Source organism: Otolemur garnettii, unplaced genomic scaffold, assembly GCF_000181295.1.
Source record: "Otolemur garnettii isolate 467f Iridium unplaced genomic scaffold, OtoGar3 scaffold00016, whole genome shotgun sequence".
In the NCBI taxonomy this organism is placed as follows: Eukaryota; Metazoa; Chordata; class Mammalia; order Primates; family Galagidae; genus Otolemur; species Otolemur garnettii.
In genome coordinates, this window is record NW_003852411.1 from 4,406,920 (window position 1) to 4,412,350 (window position 5,431).

Consider the following 5,431-nt stretch of genomic DNA (forward strand, 5'->3'; position numbering starts at 1 on the left):
TGTGTGTGAGATCACACAGCAGTTATTGCTCTGTGCCTGGTTCATTTCACTTTACATAATGTCCCCAAGGTCTTTGCATGTTCCTGCAAAGGACAGTATTTCCTTGTCTTAATGGCTGAATAGTTTTCCATTGCATATGGGTTCCACATTTTCTTTAACCACTCCATTGATGAATATTTAGATTGATTTTATATTTTGGTTATTGTGAAAAATGCTACAAAAAAACAAGGGAGTGTAGAAATTTATTTGAAGTACTGATTTCATTTCCTTTGGTTATGTACCCAGCTATGGGATCTAGATAATACAAAAGTTCTATTTTGTATGTTTTAAGGACTTCCAAACTGTTTTTTGCAAGTGGCCTTATAAATTTAAATTCCTACCATTAGAGTGAAAGGTTTGCCTATTCCCCACATGCTCACCAGCATTTGCTTTGTGGTTTTGATTTGCATTCCCTCTATGATTATTGATGTTGAGCAATGTTTCATGTACCTGTCGGCCATTTTTTTAAATTTCTTATAGCATAACTATGTACATTAATGCAATCATGGGGTACAATGTGCTGTTTTCATATACATCTTGAAATACTCTCATTGAACTGGTTAACATAACCTTCATGTCATTTTCTTAGTTATTGAGTCAAGACATTCATACTCTGCTTTTAGAAAGATTCACTTGTACCCTTGTAAGAGTAACCATAGAGGTGACCCCACCAATCACCCTCCCTCCCCCCATCCACCCTCCTCACCTCCTCTCTCCCACCCCCTTCCCATATTCTAAGGCTATAATTAGGTTATGATATTCCTATAAAAGCTATGAATTACTTTCAAAATAGGGCTATGTACATTGAAACTTTTTCTTCCATTCTTAAGATACTTTGCTAAGAATGTTTTCTAATTCCATCCATATAAACATGAAGGAGGTAAAGTCTCCATCTTTCTTTAGGGCTGCATAGTATTCCATGGTGGCCATTTTTATGACCTTTTTTGATAACTGTCTATTCTGATTCTTTGCTCATATTTTACTGGGGTAGTTTGTCGGTTTGTTTGCTGTGAATTTATGTGACTTTCTGATTTATATTGATTATTAACCATTCATTAAATAGATGGTTGGCAAATTTTTCTTTCATTCTGTAAGTTGTCTCTTCACTCTGTTTATGACTTCCTTTGCTGTACAGAAAGCTTTTTTGTTTGATGTAATCCTATTTGTCTGTTTTTGCTTTTGTTGACTATGCTTTTATTTTCTGCACTCTGAGCCAGAGTTTGAACTATAACACCTGAAAATATAATTGATCATAAACTTATTTAATAATTCAGCTCCTTCCTCTTCTAAGAAATATGAATTAGTGTCAATGACCCTTAAACTCCTACCACCTAGTAGAGATTTACATTTTCCTTTTACTGGGTGACTGTTTATTTAGAAAGATTAAGGACTAATCTATAATTGGCTTTTTGCTTGTGATTTATTTATACTAATATCTCCCATATTTTCTCCTCCTTTTGATGGATAAAAAGATCACTTTACATCTCATCTTTCCACTCTTTCTCTCTACACACTCACCATATTTCCAATACACATTGGAATATACACAAACTAACAGATTACCATTAATGTCCATCTTTCAATCAAAATTGGTATTAATCTCTAAAGAAATGGAAATGGAGGTCGGGCAGCACCATATGGAGTAGGGAGTCGGCCCCATATGCCAGAGGTGGTGGGTTCAAACCCAGCCCCAGCCAAAAACTGCAAATAAATAAATAAACAAAGAAATAAAAAGAAATGGAGGCTATTAGATTTGGTGTCAAAGCCCCTGGATTCAAACTATTGCTAAGTATGTAGACTTGGAGAAATTACTTTTATCAAAGTTCTCTCATTTATCAAAGGGAAGCACAAATAGTTTAAAAATTATAGGTTAATCCCTTTCGAAAACAAGTCTAATTAAATTATCCTCTTAAATTTAATGCTGAGGTAAAAATTATTTCTCTCCATTTTACAAAATACTACTGTTTTATATTTCAGAATATTACAGGGTTACAAAGGTTTGGGTGACATGTACTGCTTTTGAACGGTTTAAGTCACAGTGTGCCCATCACCCAGATAGTGTGCACGGTACCTGAAAGGTGTGAATTTGCCTATTCCTTGCCCTCCCCTCACACCTACTCGATTTCCATTGAGTTCTACTTTCACATGTGCCCAAAATTTATTTCTCAAAAAATTTGTAATTATCATTACTATGAACAAACTGCCAATACATTAAAAAATTTTTTTCATTGTAAGGTTTATAGGAGAAAACTAATCAAACCTATTTATTTCTCTACTAGGAAGATGGGAACCGAATTCATATAAACCAGTCTCCTTGTCCTGCCATATGGCTGACACAGATCGGAGACGTTAAAGAATTTGTAACTGAAATAACAAGTTTGCTCTCCCCTAATTTCATTAACTCACAGAGGCTCAGAGTATCAACACTATGCACTCCATTGCATTAGCAGGAAATGGTAGCATTTTTCTAGACATTTTCAAGTATGTGTTTTGGATATCAGTGGAAGTACAATCTTGTGTAATGATTAGTGCTTCTTAGTTTAAAGCAAATGGTTAATTCCATGTTTTTTCTAGTCAAGGGAATTAAGAAATGCATTGCAACACTGACTTTGGTTTTCTGTAACCAGGATGTATGCTAACAAGTCAGAAACCCTGTTTTCCAAGTGGTTTTTCGTATCAGCTGCTATGAGAACATTTAGTGATTAAATTGGCATATATGTATTTAGCGAATGACTTCCGTGGAGCATGCTTTTGAGTCTTAAGAATACAATGGTTATGAAAGGAAGAAATAATCCATGTAGGGCTTAGTGTATAATATTAGAGGAAAATATAAACAAATAATCACACAGGCCATGTGTGGTGGCTCATGCCTGTAATCCTAGCACTTGAGAGGCTGAGGCAGATGGATTGCCTGAGCTCATGGGTTCAAGACCAGCCTCAGCCAGACCAAGACCTCGTCTCTAAAAATAGCCAGGTGTTGTGGTGGCACCTGTAGTCCCACCTACTTAGGAAGCTGAGGCAAGAGAATTGTTTGAGCCCCAAAGTTTGAGGTCCTTAACACAATAACTAAGAAAAAGACATGGAGGCTATGTTAACCAGTTGGATGAAAGTATTTCAAAGTATATACAGAAACAGTACACTGTACTCCATGATAGTATTAATGTACACTGCTATGATTTAATTTAAAAAAAAAAAGATTGAGGCTGCTGTGAGCTATGATGCCATAGCACTCTACCTAGGGCAACAAAAATGAAACTTTGTCAAAAAACAAAAACAAAAAACAAATAATCACATAAATAATTAAGTGTCCAGAAGGAAAAAAACACTCTGTGATGAGTTCATTTAATAAGAAAACTTGAATTATTTGGAGACAGGGATGAGGAGGCAGATAAGAGAGCAGTTCCCATTTATTACTAGTGTGTTCGAAGTTGGCATAAGGTGATTTATTTTACATAAGCCCCAAACAGAAGATGGAAAAGCCAAGTATCTGTTAGATAATAAATTTCAATTTGCAGTCCACAGATGAATATCCAGAGAAAAGAGACATTACCAGTTTATATTTGATAAAGTTTTTTGTTTATAAAATAGTATTTTAACAACTCAAGCCTGATTCTAGCTAAAGAGTTATAATGTGAGGAATGAATAATTTATACCTGATGAAATTAAGTTTATACATTTTTCTAAAATATCTTTTGTCATAATATACCACATCCAGGCTCCCTGTCATTTGTAGATATAAAAGGCATAAAATTAAGAGCAGGCAGATGAAGCAAATTACTTGTATCTTAAAAACTAGGATCTGCTATAACATATTTTTATTTCCCTCAACTGTGTGGGAAAAAATTATAAAACATTTTGAAGAGGTTACTTAAGAAATTTGTAAACTTATTCTGGGAATAATACATATCTGCTAAATTGAGTTACTATTTTTTTCCATTTCATGATTTTTTATTTGTAATTTTCTTATTGGTTCAGGTTCATTAATGGTTCAAATAATTAGGTTGCGCTGTATGCATTTGTTAGCATGGTTTCTCTTATAATTACATCATGAATATGATTAAGAAAAAATTTTGGTAAGTTGATAATAACTTATAATAGATATTAATCAATACACCAAAAAGTATGGCTCAAGTAAAATTGTTTTCCTCTTTCTTCAACATAGAAAATCATGACTTTACAGCATGCATATATATATTTTACAAAACTTTGCTAATTTTTGTTCAGAGGAGTAGTTTAATTAAAGCAAAATAATACATTTCTATATTATAATGTTTCATTCTGTGTTTCTACATCAGTATGATATTCACTTTATACTCTGAATAAAACTCTATCTAGTAAAATGTAGATAATGATTAAAAACTATGTAACATAACATTATTTTCAGCCATTTGATAGCTCTAAGAATCCAAATATTTCAAGAACTAGAATTGTATAGTAGGAGCCATCAACCAGGCCATTCTTTAAATATTTCTCAATGATTCCACCTCCATCTTATTTATTTCAATGATATTTACTATCGAAGGTTATAGCTGCAATGAATTCTTATTGTTTTACTGAGATGGGCAGTAAATGTTTTCTTACAATCATGCTAATTGTCTTTTTAGTGTACTCTGGGCTTAACAACTCATTTAATATACAACAATCATTAATCTGTGCTTCTCAAAAATCCTACATGTAAATATTTTATATAAGCCATAATTACAATTGTGCTATTTTTCTCAGGATTGTATTTGCACAGATACATTATCCTACATTCCTAACCTTATCCAAAAATATTTCAAAAGTTAAACAACAAAAAAAACCAAACTTCACTACTGTTAAATTAAAAAATAATAATAAAATAAAACAAGCATGGTATATCAAGGGCTGAGGGGGAGAGTAGATTCTCCACCCTGGCACTGCTTAGCATTTAGCTGCTTTAAAAACTCTGACTGCAGAGCTGCGGCATCCACACCATTAAGAACATTTTCCCTTTAGCAGCCAAATGGAAAGTAGCATCATTTATGAGATGTGGAAGCTATATGGCAAGATGTTTGAAAAGTCAATTTTAAATACAACAGCTACACATAATAGAATTATGGGGAACTAATATTGATTATTAGGGGCATTTCTGAAGATCAGTATGATTTTACAGATGTAATTAGAAGGTTATTGCTACTAAAAATTGGCAAGTCAATTTATGGTTTTCATGTTGAATTTGTTAACAGTAGATTAGTGCTTGGCTAACATATTCCCTATAACATTCTGTTGTGTCTGCAAATTTTAATGAATATTGATAGAACTAAAGTCATAAGCCAACAAATATGGTAATGTGAAAAGTAATGTAATAATAGCCTTTAGGAATTTAGAACAACAATTTCATTTAGTGCAAATTATCAGCTAATGATAATTC

General features: G+C 33.1%; 1 protein-coding gene across 2 annotated transcripts in view; it reads left to right on the forward strand.

Annotated features, from left to right (window-relative positions):
- BRINP3 (BMP/retinoic acid inducible neural specific 3) overlaps window positions 1-5,431 on the forward strand; it is a 376,264-nt gene that overhangs the window by 185,247 nt on the left and 185,586 nt on the right. The gene's annotated exons all lie outside the window — the stretch shown is intronic.